The sequence below is a fragment of the Populus alba genome, chromosome 1 (assembly GCF_005239225.2).
Source record: "Populus alba chromosome 1, ASM523922v2, whole genome shotgun sequence".
NCBI lineage: Eukaryota > Viridiplantae > Streptophyta > Magnoliopsida > Malpighiales > Salicaceae > Populus > Populus alba.
The window spans coordinates 4,771,625-4,785,722 of NC_133284.1; positions in this window are offsets into that span (position 1 = coordinate 4,771,625).

The window sequence follows — 14,098 nt, forward strand, 5'->3', positions numbered from 1 at the left end:
TGAGAGAGACTGCTAGTTATTGGAGAGAAAAAGAGGTGAGACTGAAAGAGAGAAACAACAGGGAAAAGAAAGAGACCGAAAGTAGAAACTAGAGGGAAGAAAAAACAGGGGAGATGTTGACAGGGAAGAAGGGTTTAAAGAGAAACAAACGCCACCACCAGCAAACTTAAACAAAAACAAAAAACAAAAGGAAGCACTTGAGAACAGAGGGAGGAAGGGAAGGAGAAAAAGGAGGAGTTGAAAGTTGACGGGGGAAAAGTTGAGATCAGAAGAGGAGATAGGTGTAGGGAAAGCAAAGTAGGAATAGCAAACCGACGAGAGGAAAATAAGACATAGACGTTGGTGTCGCTGCACCGCAGAGAAGAAGCACAACCGCAGTCACCGGGCTACCCAGTCGCTGCCATCGCCATCCTGCCACCATCAACGCTGCCAAAGCCAGCAGAACCATAGAGGAAGAAGAGGAACAGAACGGAGAGAGGGAAAGAGAAGACAACAAAAAAATAGAGGAGGGGTTAAGGAGAGAAATAGAGGGGAGAAGGAAAGAAAACAGTCGCCGCCTACACCACCACCCTTGCCGCATCCGCTACCGTCAGCATTGCCACCGCTCCAGGTAATCTTCTCCCCTCACCTGTCATTTTTAGCTTCATCTTCATTTGCATGCAGAACATTTACATTCTGCAGCAAATGAAGATTAATTAGCTAGTTACTGTGTTGTGCACAGTAACTAGCTAATTATATTCGGCTGGTTACTGTGTGCATAGTAACAAGCCAAGTGTCTCTAAGCTAAAAAATCATATTATGTTTTTTTATACACCAAAAATCAATGTTTAACATAAATTTTGGCTTTAATAACCAGTTTATTAAAGTCAAGAGAACATTGACCAAAATTTCAAAAATAACAAAAATTTTATTTTGTTTATAACAATAGAACTCGGGGTATGACATTACACGTAATGCATATTCTAAACAATAAGAAACCACAACATGAATTTAGATTTTATTAGAAAAAACAATGCAGCCTACCTTAGGTAGGGCGTAGTTGGGGTGTTAATACCTTCCCTTTACGTAACCAGTCTCCGTACCTGATCTCTAAAGACCAGTTAGGGTTCCTAGTAACCAGAATATTAGGTGGCGACTCCCGGTCCATTTTTTACCGCTAAGAGACAAAGAATTTCTTATCTCACTATATTTTCTATAATAGATAAATACATACCACATCTTCATAAAGGGGGGGTGGGCGATCGCCGCAATGTCGCACACATGTGACAGAATGGCGACTCCACTGGGGACCTTGTGGACTAAGCATTATTTTGTCTGATTTTTGGTTTTGTCTGTGTTTGTCGTTAAGATGATTATTTTTTTTTACATGCTTTAATTCCTGTACATATTTGTTCATATATTGTATAGATCTGTTTCATGCATTATTCTTTTTTTTTTTTTGGAGAGTTTGTATTGCAAACTTTAGGTTAAGTGGGGGACTAGCAGCTTACCTTATGACTTTTAGTCAAGGTTTAAGTTTGTGTAAACCCCAACTCTTCGCTGAGTGCTTAGACTGGTAATGATTGGTGCATGTGCCATCCCATTACCTATTGAGCCCCCATATTGCCTTTACGAGGGCGATTACTGGGACAACAAGAGACCCTTTTAGAGACTGAATAACCAACCTACCCTTGTCAAGCATAAAATAATTAGAACCGGCCTTTAGGGTGTATGCTCCACAAAACATTGTTTTTGCATAATACATAAACCTAACCATAAAACATATTGGTTTTCAGGTCTTTTAAACGATAAGATGGCCATCATTACCAAATTTACTACTGTGAAATATGGGCAGATTTCTGAATTGTCACAACTATCAGAGGGAGATGTCTCTAGATGTAATGCAAGGAAGCTTCTAGTAGTCAAAGACCTGAATTGCATGGTAAATAAGATGAAGAGAATATTGGTTCATAGTCAGAACATTGATGAGGCAACATTTTCCGAGAAGTATAGGCGATCGCTAGAAATTACAAAGATAGAGGTATTGAACCCAGCAATCAAAGCCCTGATTAACTATTGGGATCCTAATTATAGATGCTTTTCCTTTGAAAATGTGGATTTGTGTCCCACTGTAAAGGAGTATGGAATGTTGATGGAGTTTCCCAAACACCTACACAAGGTTTATTTCCCTTTGAGAAATGACAAGGTAATCCCTAAATTGTCAAAATTACTGAAAATTCTGTATTTGAGCAGATTTTTAGAGAAGAATGCCAGCGGTTTAAAGTGGAAATTTCCGGAGGTTGAACTAGAAAGAAAAAAATCGCAATATGGATCGATGCTTGAAAGAGACAGGTTAATCGCTCTAGTGATATATGGTCTCGTGTTATTTCCAAGCTTAACAAGAGTTATAAGTCTAGAAGCTGCTGCTTCATTTATGGAATATGAAAATACTCATGTCAACCCTATAACTGCCATATTAGCTTAATCGTTCTTGACCCTCAACCATTTCAAAAAGACTGGGAAAGGCACAATGAGATGTTGTACTTAGTTATTATACATCTGGATGGTAAGCCATATTAAAACCAAAAGGCCGATCTTTAATAATTTTTGGTGGTTTAACCAAAAACCCTTGAAGTTAGTAGAAGAAGAAGAATGGGGAAGCCTAGGTGATCAAGGTTGGATGAAAAAGCTACAAGAGTTACCTAGTAGCCACTTTAGTTGGAAAGCCCCTTGGGTCAAATCAGTTGATGTCCTAGTCTGTTGTGGACAAAAATGCTGGGTACCTTTAGTTGGGATCACCGGTTATGTCAGCTATGCTCTGGCCCTGGTGATAAGACAATTAGGCGGCATACAACACATCCCAAGGACTGTGGGACTTGCTGAATTTTTCGGGTTTTTGAAGGATCAATCTGCGCTAAAAGTTCTTGAAACTATTAAACAAGATTGGAGCCATTTGACTTTAATTCAAAAGGAGTCTGAAAGGTTAAGAGACCCCAGCTCAAGTGAAGGATATGAAAAGTGGAGGAATTCGAACCCGACTGCCGCTCCTAGTATGCCATGTTTCGAAGACGAGCCTTCATGAATTATAAAAGGGTCACTGAAAAGAAAAAAGGTCAGTAATGAAGAGGACCTTAGGGGGCAATTAGAAAGGCTCCAAATAGAATTGGGAAAAAGTAAGAGAGATAAAAACAACATTAGAAATGATGATGATGGAAGGAGACAAAAGCAGAGTATTTCTAAACAAACAGCTCGAATCTAGAGATGCGAAAATAATGATGTTGGAGCTGTAACTGAGCAAAGGAAAGGCTATAATGGAAGAGTCTGAGAAAGAGAGGGGATTACTGATTTTGGATTGGATGCAGAGTAGTTCTGAATTGGAAGCATTAAAGGCTGACTTCAATGACTATCAAGAAAGAGCAGAATACAATCAAGATAAATACCTGCACGTTCAAGTAGAGTTGCTAGACCAAATCGAGAAGTATGATGAGTTAAACAAGAAATATATGATGATAGAAAGTGAGCTAGCCGAATTGCAAGATTTCAAAAGAAAGGGGAAGGAAGAGGAGGTTGTTAAGACAGATTTGGCAACTAAGAAAAATGAAATTAGGATATTGAAAGCAAAACTTGACAAAGAGCGGGAAAAGGTAAAACAGTTGACCAAAAAGTGGGAAGCTTCAGAAAAACATAAAGAACAGATCGACACCAATAACAATACCCTGAATTGGAACACCATGTTGCTTATGGAGAAGATGGCCAAAGCAGATGAGCAAATGGATGAAGCTGCCATTCATGCACGGATTATTAGAACCAATGCTCGACGGGTGGGGAGGGACATGCTTCGTTATCGACAAAGCTTGGCTGAGACTAATGTATTCCTAGAAAAAATTGAGAATCGAGGCCTTGCTTTCCTATCAGTGGCTAGAAATAGGGATTGAGAGGAAGATTGATGTATTTTTCTTCTTTGTTTTTGTATCCTCTTTTCAAGAGATGTATTAACTAATATTATTAATGAAAAAGGGCTTTGACCCATCTTTTGTAAAATATCTCTTATTAGAGTAAGGATAAGTCTACCGAAGCAACAACTTGAGCAAAACTACCCCTGATAAGGAACGTGACAAAGGAGTCCATACCTATTACACAAGCGAAATATTGGCCATCGATTGTTTTTTTTGTTTTTTTGAAAAAAAGAGCTCACATTACACATATGCATCATGCATTATTCTTTATCATACATTCATTTACATTTTTTCATGCACATCCAGATCATGAAACATAGGTCCCCTATCCAAGGTCCACTACACTAGGCTAAGATCAAGAATGGAGAACGAAGAGAGGGCCGCCCTAGAATCCCGCTACTAAAGTGAATTGGAATCCGTGAGAAATGAAGTTTCCTGGATGACCAATCTGCTTGAGCAACTTCTAAGATCCAAGAACGGGGAGGGAACGTCCACCCAACCACCGATAGGAGCATCCCTAGCTCATATCCTTGGGGTATCTCAGAACTTGGGGGAAAATTTAGTAATGGAACAACACTTTACACCTGTCATTCCCACCTAGCCCATTCAAGCTCACATCACTGTAGATTTAACAGCGGATGGCCCTCCCGATAATAGGTCCACTGGTTTTATGAACGATGACAAGATATCCGCTTTGGAAGAAAGGTTAAGAGCAGTCGAGGGAAATGATTGGTTCGATCCCACGCGAGCTTTTGAAGTATGCTTGGTACCAAACATCATGGTGCCAAAAGATTTTAGAATGCCCAAACACTCACCTTCGATCTTATTGCAACAAGATGGCTGAGGTGATCCATGATGATAAGTTGTTGATCTACTTTTTTCAAGACAGTCTAGCAGGGTTTGCACTAAGCTGGTACATGAGGTTGGATAATGCCAAAATCAAGAAATGAAAGGACTTAGTGGTGGCTTTCCTTAAGCAGTACAAGTTCAACTTGGAAATTCCTCTAGATTGAACGAGCCTTAAGGCACATGTGCAAGATGGAGGGATAGGGCAACACATGTGCAATCCCCATTGATAGAGACGGAGATGGTGACTTTGTTCGCTAATACCTTTAAGGCACCTTACTACGAGCATTTAATAGGGAGCTCATCTCAGCATTTCTATGATGCTGTACACATGGCAGAAAGAATAGAGCAAGGGATTAAAGCTGGGCACATAGCGGAGCCTTTAGAGAAGAAAGGTTTTGTTGGAAGAAAAAGGGAAGGTGACGTTAACAACTTGGAATGCGGGTACAAGGGAAAAAAAGTAAATTACCAAAACCCACAAATTCCTACCCATCAATTCGCCAACATGAACTTTACCAAACTTTTTAACACCAATCAAGCAAATCCCCAACCAAACAACCAAAACAACCAAATGCCATATACAGGATATGCTTCGGAGCAATTGCCTCCACTACCTAGCCTTTAAAAGACTTGTACCCTAAACTGCTGAGCATTAGACAGATAGCTCCAATCCTTCTACCGCCAATCCAACCGCCTTTTCCCATATGGTACAAGCTCGAATTAACTTGCAAATACCATGCCGGTAATCCAGGGCATGGAATCGAAACCTGCTAAGCCTTTAAAAAGAGATTGTTATAGCTTATCAAATGGGGGTGGGTATCTTTCAAAGACATGCCTAGCATCAATTCAAATCCATTGCCTAATCATGCCGCAAGTAATAGTGGAGTAGGCATGATAGAAGTTGGGAATCAAAGCTAGACATTGAAGGTATCCATGAAGAAGTTGTATGGCATATTGGTAAAATCAGGATTTCTTAAGATAAATGTTGAAGGCCATTTAGAGGGAGGTGACTATTGTGAGTTCCATGGGAGAGAGGGACATCATATTGAGGATTGCATTGAGCTTCGTGAGAAGGTTGCGAAAATGATGACTTTGGGAGAGTTGAGGATCGAACCCATGGAGGGCATTCGTGAGGTGAATATGATGGAAGGTCAAGATAAGATGTCAGGAGTATGTAGGGTCTAACCAAAAGCTAATGGGCCACCAAAGTTAATCTTGGCTAAACCTTCCCACACCAAAGGAAATCACAATGTCATGCCTTATAATTATGGTTTTGTTGCCAACATTCAAGTCTCTCCCCCTTTATTCCAAACTGAAATTAGTGGGTTAACTCGGAGTGGCCGATGCTTTACTCCCGAAGAGTTGAGGAAGGCAAAAGGCAAAGAAGTGGTAGATCTTGACAAAGCAATAGAAGTTAATAAGCCAGTAACTAAAGAGGAGTCGAATGAATTTTTGAAGTTGATAAAGCATAGTGAATATTGCATAGTAGATCAACTAAAAAAGACTCCAGCTAGGATCTCCCTTATGTCCTTGATACTCAGCTCTGAGCCGCATTGAAATGCGTTGCAAAGGTTTTGAATGAGGCGTATGTCCCCCAAGACATTAAACAGAAAACCATGGAGCATTTGGTGGGGAGAATCCATGCAACTAATTACCTGTATTTCACCACTGATGAGCTTGATGCTGAAGGTACTGGACACAACAAGCCCTTATACATTACTGTTAGGTGCAAGGACTACCTCATAGGAAAAGTGCTCATCGATAATGGCTCGGCTCTTAACGTGTTGCCAAAGCATATTCTTGAAGAAATGTCGATCGATGAATCTCATATGAAGCCAAATACCATGATGGCCAGAGCATATGACGGCTTACCTAGACCAATACTAGGGACTTTAGAAGTGGAGCTATATGTGGGGCCATAAATGTTCTTAGTGACATTTCAAGTTATGGATATCCACCCTTCTTATAGTATATTGTTAGGAAGACCTTGGATCCATGCGGCCGGGGCGGTAACTTCATCATTACACCAATGCTTGAAGTATATCATGAACAAGATGTTAGTGACTATCAAAGATGAGGAGTCAGTATCCATGATAAAAAATGTGTCCATACCTGTCATTGAGGCGGAGGATTGTAAGGATAACAATATCCATGCTTTTAAGATTGTAAACATTGACTGGGTGCCTGAAAACACAATACTAAGAAGGCCAAGGATCTTAGAAGCAGCAAGGATGGTGGCTCAATGCTTCTTGGAACGGGGGATCCCCTTTCAGTATAATCCTATCATTGAGGTACCAAAAAGGGCTAACCCGATAAAGATGAAAGGTTCTGATCAAAGATTTGGGTTGGGGTATAAACCTAAAAAAGAGGATCATCGGTGGGTTGCCTGTCGGAGAAGAGAAAGAAGAATGGCTAGGATTAAAGGAAGAGAGCCTGAAGAAGAAAAACTGGAAATCCCTCCCCTTAGAGTGACATTCCCGAAGGCAGCATATGTAATGCAACTCGGTAAAGGAGTAGAAAGCCTTGGTCAAGAACTGTCAAATATAAGTATAAACACCTTGGAGGAGGATAACATGGAAGGAGGTGACATGAAGGTAGTAGCGGGAGAGGAAGATGAAGCCCTGCCACAACTGACTATCCACACCATGCAAGAAGTCTCAGCTAAGACCTTCGTATGAAAGTTGGCCGAGGGCGAGAAGTTCCAAAACTAGGTGACTCAAGAAGCCTCAGTAGTGTTTAAAATGTAAACCAACTTTGTTTGCTTTAGCATGCTTTTGTCATTGCTTTTGTTTGCTTTATTCTCCCTAGTTGACAGTCAAGGCTCATGGTGTCAATTAGATTTTTTCGTTGTCATTGAGCCCACCTTTTGTTAATGAGATCATGCATTTTCCAAATTTGTCTCTTTATTTGTGCATTTACACCAAACACTTTTCGCTTTCAGGAACCCTGAAAGCGGATCTTCCACAACATCACATACACTTAGCATCGAGAATGAATGGCCAAACTTTAACGAACATATTATCACCATGGAAGATGAAGAATGGGATGAAAACAATGTTAAGGAATTTACAAAGTTAGTAGAGCAACATGAACAAACCTGGGAACCAGCTATAGAAGAACTAGAAACCATAAACATGGTAAAAGAGAGTTGAAAATAGGGACCTTAATCACTCCTGAGGAAAGAGTAAAGATAATAGCCCTATTACAAGAATATGCAGATGTTTTTGCTTGGTCTTACGAGGATATGCCTGGTTTGGATATAAATATTGTCATGCATAAGATACCGCTAGAGGAAGGTTGTAAGCCAGTCAAGCAGAAGTTGAGGAGAGCCCACCTGGATATTTGGATCAAAGTTAAGAAAAAACTCGTAAAATAATGGAATACAGGCTTTCTAGAAGTAATAAAATATCCATAATGGGTATCCAACATTGTTGTCGTACCAAAGAAAGAAGGAAATATTAGAGTTTGTGTGGACTTCCAAAATTTGAACAAAGCTAGCCCCAAAGATGATTTTCCTTTGCCATATATAGATGTTTTGGTGGACACTGCACGTAGTTCCACATATTCCTTTATGGATGGTTTCTCAGGATACAACCAGATAAAAATGGCTCTAGAAGATAAGGCAAAAACAACTTTTATTACTCCATGGGGAACCTATTGCTACAAGGTTATGCCATGTGGTTTGAAGAATGTAGGAGCCACCTATTAGAGAGCCATGGTGACTCTGTTCCATGATATGATGCACAAGGAAATTAAGGTGTATGTAGATGACATGATTGCCAAGTCCAAGAAGGGAGAAGATCATGTAAAGGTTTTAAGGAAGTTATTTAAGCGTTTGAGGAAGTACGAACTAAAGCTCAACCCTGCAAAATGTTTGTTTGGAGTTAAATCTGGAAAGTTGCTGGGATTTGTGGTAAGCGACAAAGGTATAGAGGTGGATCCTGATAAAGTGAAGGCCATCCAATCCATGCCATCCCCAAAGACGGAGAATGAGGTGAGGGGATTCTTGGGAAGATTGAACTATATTGCCAGATTTATAGCTCAACTAACCACAACATGTGAACCTGTCTTCCAGCTACTAAGGAAAAAGAATTTTGGGATTTGGAATGAGGAGTGTGAGGAGGCATTTAATAAAATCAAGCAATACTTACAAAGTCCGCCTTTGCTTGTTCCTCCTGTATCAAGAAGGCCTTTAATATTATATCTGACGGTGACTGAAACAACTATGAGATGTGTATTGGGTCAGCATGATGAAACCAGAAGGAAAGAAAGGGCTATTTATTACCTAAGTAAGAAGTTCACTGAATGTGAGTCAAGATACACTGTGATAGAAAAACTCTATTGTGCATTGGTTTGGGCGGCAAAAAGATTATGACATTACATGTTGTATCACACCACTTTGTTGATTTCAAAAGTGGATCCACTAAGGTACATCTGTGACAAGCCCTATCTCTCAAGCCAAATTGCAAGGTGGCAGGTTTTGTTGTCAGAATATGACATAGTATATATGACAAGGAAAGCTATGAAAGGGAGCGTGATTGCCGACCACCTGGCTGATAATGCTGTTGAAGATTATGAGCCATTGGATTTTGATTTCCCAGATGAAAATGTATTATCAATAGTGGGAGAAGAAGAAAAGACGGATTGGTGGACCATGTTTTTTGATGGAGCAGTGAATGTTTATGGTAATGGGGTCGGCGTAGTGATCATCTCTCCTGACCAGAAACAGTATTCGATTTCAGTTAAATTGTATTTTGAATGCACCAACAATACGGCTGAATATGAGGCTTGTATCTTTGGTTTAAAAGTCGCGCTAGAGTTGAAGATCCGAAAGATAGATGTATATGGTGACTCAATGTTGATTATCTGTCAGGTGAAAGGAGAATGGCAAACAAAGAAAGAAAAATTAAGGCCGTACCAGGAATATTTAGCTGCACTGTCAGAAGAATTCGAAGAGATAAGATTCACCCATCTAGGAAGAGAAGGGAACCATTTTGTGGATGCTTTGGCCACGTTGGCTGCTATGGCTACGATTGATCTCGGGCATAAGGTACATCCTGTACATAGACATCAAAAATAACCCAGCTCATTGTTGCTCAGTTGAAGGGGAGGTACATGGAAAGCCTTGGTACTACGATATCAAGAATTTTGTGCAAAATCAGGAATATCCAGTGGGAGCTTCGAAGAGGGATAAGAAAACCCTAAGAAGGCTGGCCATGGATTTCTACTTGGATGGAAAGATTCTGTATAAAAGATCATTTGATGGAACCTTGCTAAGTTGTTTGAATGAGACAGATGCTAAAAATGCTTTACGGGAGGTACATAAAGGGATTTGCACAACGCATGCTAACGGGCATATGGTAGCAAGGAAAATACAAAAGGCTAGCTATTTCTGGATGACATTAGAGAAAGACTGCATCGACTATGTCAGGAAATGTCACAAGTGTCAAGTGCATAGTGATAAGGTCAATGTGCCCCCGACTCCTCTGATTAATCTAGCATCTCCCTGGCCATTTGCAATGTGGGGGATTGATGTGATTGGACTTGTTAACCCAAAAGCCAGCTATGGGCATAAGTTCATACTCATAGCTATTGACTACTTCATGAAATTATTTTCTTTACCAGGAGAAGATCAAAGCAAATGGGCCCCAAATTATGAAGGTCCTTATATAGTGAAGAAGGCTTTCTCAGGAGGAGCTTTGAAGTTGTCTAGAATGGATGGAGAAGATCTAGCCAGACCCGTGAATTCTGATTCTATAAAGAGATATTATGTCTAATGTGTTCAGTTTTCTCGTAAAATCAATAAAGCAAAGTTTGGCCATGATTTCTTGGTGTAAAGAATTCTTTTTTTCATTGCATGGATCTCACAGCACTTAATTTGTTTATTTTCAAAAAGAAAATTTTTGAAAGAACTAGTTTTGTGCATGATTACAAGGAACATATCATAAAATACTCAAAGATGAAATTTAAGCTCTTCCCAGTAAAGAGGTGACCGAACCAAACAAACCCTAAAGCTAACCCTATGATAAAACCTTGTCCCTGATAGCATTTTGAATTGTATGGATAAATGGTTAGGTAATCATCTTTGTAATCACTAGCATGTTTTTTCTTTTGAGATAAGAACAAGGTTTATCAACCCTAACAATGTGCGTCTTGAAATGAGGAAATGCCATCTTTTTCATCCCCTCACTTTCTAAAGATTTTATCCTTTGAAGTCCCCATTTAAGCCGAACTGAGTTTCTTCTTTATGAAAACCCGACTAAGACCACACCCCGCACTGGGGCAATGAGAGATCTTTTGTCAGAAAGGATAAAGACAATGGTATAAAAAGAAAGGGGTAAAGAATGGAAGGCTCAACAATTGAGAAGAGGATAAGAAGAAAAAGGAGAAGGAATTAGAGCAAATTATGAAAAAAAACAACAACAACAACAACAACAACAACAACAACAACAAAAACAAAAAAAAAAAAAAGGAGAGAAAGAGAAGAGGACTTGGATCTTTGAAAGTCAGGACCTCATAATTGGGGGCAATCCCATGAAAAAAAAAAAGAGGAATAAAGAAAGAAATAATGGTTTGATAATGCTTGAAGACTAAGATGAGGATCCCTAAGCAAGCTTCTCCAAATGCAACCTACAAGGTAGTTTCATACAAAACAAAAAAAAGAAAAAAAAGAAGAGGAAGATAGAAGAAGAGTGGTCTTAAGTCTTTAAACCCTCAAACACTGTTGAGCCTTAAAACATCATTTTCTTTCATAACCCATAGACATAGCCTACATTACAAGCCTTCAGAAGTCCTTTCTAATCAAGCGGACATAACTTGGGTTAATAAACGATGGTCTTATAACTCACATGATTTTACAAATGAGTGATAATCCACTTTTGTCCTAGCAAAGAAAAAAAAGAAAAAAAGAGAGGCTAATATGAGACATTTCTTTTTTTACACAGCCTTTTCGCATAGATGCAAATACTTAAAGGTTAAAAAGAAGGTCACCTTGGATAAAAGCCCTAGCTTAAAGACAAACCGCATACCAGAAACCGATAAAAACCTCAATGGGAATTGCTCAAAAGAGTTTTTGACGTGTATATTGAAAGTTCCAGTTGTCATGAACAAATTCAAGTCTTTTTAAAGATTTTTTTATTTGGAAAAGATTTTGTTGCGTGCTGGAACGAAAACCAAAAAAAAATTAATTAAAAAAAAGCCTTTAATTTGAGAAAGACAAATTAAAGCACTGATAAGAGCATGATAAGAAGCAATGACAAATCATGCATTTTTGCAAAAGGGTCAGTTAATGACAAGGTTGGGGATCTTCTTCCTTGAGATGTGATGGACATTTCAAGCACGTGAACAAGATCGTATCAAGAGAGAGTTTTAAAAATTGAAGAAGGTGATGTGACCTATGTTTCCAAAACAGGTAAGGATGCATGCATGACATCCAACCTCAAAGCATTGCATCGAATATTTTTGTTGACTCGTTACGAAAAAATCCACATTGTAGTCCAGAAAGATTAGGGACAAGGAAAGAATCTTTGAGTTGATGAACCATGAAGAATCATAGTTTTGACCCTGGAATGGGGAGAAGATGAGATAAACCCTAACATTAGGGAAATCTCTAAGAAATAAAAAGATTAATGAAGAAGAGTCTTCAATTCAAACCATACCATCTTGAAGGAGAAGCATTTTGTTTAAAAGGGGATCGCCAGACGAGATCTTAGGTTAACCACCAGATGAAGATTTCAGCTTTGGTTAAAGGGAGTCGCCAGATGGGATTCCAAGTTGACCAAGTTGCACACAGATTTTGATTCCGGTTGAAGGGGATCGACAAAGGGATCTCAGTTCAGCCCAATGACACAGATTTTAGGTTTTGGTTAAAAGGGATTGGAGAAGGGATCTTAGTTTAGCCTAGCCACGAAGAGACTTTGGTTATGGTTAAAGGGGATCGATGAAGGGATCTCAGTTTAACCTAACTGTAAAGGATTTTGGTTTTAGTTGAAGGGGATCGGTAAAGGGGTTTCAGTTCAGCCCAACCACACAGACTTTGGTTATGGTTAAAGGGGATCGACGAAGGGATCTCAGTTTAGCCTAACTGCAAAGGATTTTGGTTCCGGTTGAAGGGGATCGGCGAAGGGATCTCAGTTCAACCCAACCACACAGAATTTGGTTATGGTTAAAGGGGATCGACGAAGGGATCTCAGTTTAGCCTAACTGCAAAGGATTTCAGTTTCGGTTGAAGGGGATCGGCGAAGGGATCTCAGTTTAGCCCAACCATAAAGATTTTGGTTCTAGTTAAAGGAGATCGACGAAGTGATCTTAGTTTAGCTTAACCACACACAAACTTTGGTTCTGGTTGAAGGGGATCGGTGAAGGGATCTCAGTTCAACCTAACCACACAGATTTTGGCTCTAGTTAAAGGGGATCGGTGAAGGGATTTTAGTTTAGCCTAGCCACGAAGAGAATTTGGTTATGGTTAAAGGGGATCAGCGAAGGGATCTTAGTTCAACCTAACCGCATAGATTTTGGCTTTGGTTAAAGGGGATCGGCAAAGAGATCTCAGTTTAGCCTAGCCACGAAGAGACTTTGGTTATGGTCAAAGGGATCAGCGAAGGGATCTTAGTTTAGCCTAACTGCAAAGGATTTTGGTTCTGGTTGAAGGGGATCGGCAAAGGGGTTTCAGTTCAGCCCAATCTTAGATTTTGCATATTGAAGTTTGATGGCCAATTAAGGACTTAATTAAACAAATCTAAAACCAAGGACTATAATGAAAAAGTGCGCAAATTGAAGGGTTGATCTGAAATTGGATGCATTTTGGCACCTATTTTCATTTAAATGAAACAATGCACTTTGGTCAAAATGGCGTCGTTTCATGCTTTTCCTAAAAAAAAAGAAGAAGAAGCAAACGGTGCCGTTGTGAATGGCACCATAAGCTTTCTTCTTCCCCTGCACACTCAGAAAGCAGGGGAAGAAGAAGCAGTTTTCCCCTGTCTTTCGTTCCTCTCTCTCTCTCTCTCCCAAAACCCGAAAAAACAACGACGACCCGACTTGTCTCTTCACTAAGACCACCACGCCCTCGCACCAAAAGCGTGTACCCTGCAAACAACCCCTCAGCTGATCACCTTACCCTGCGCCATGACAGGGGTAAGGTGACCCTCCCCTCCTCTGCCTATAAATACCAGAGGAGGGAGTGCCGGAGGAGGGAGGAGAAAAAGTTGGAGAGCGAGGAAGGATTTTGTTTGAAAGAGAAAGTGAGGGAGACCGAGAGAGAGACTGACAGTTATTGGAGAGAAAAAGAGGTGAGACCGAAAGAGAGAAACAACAGGGAA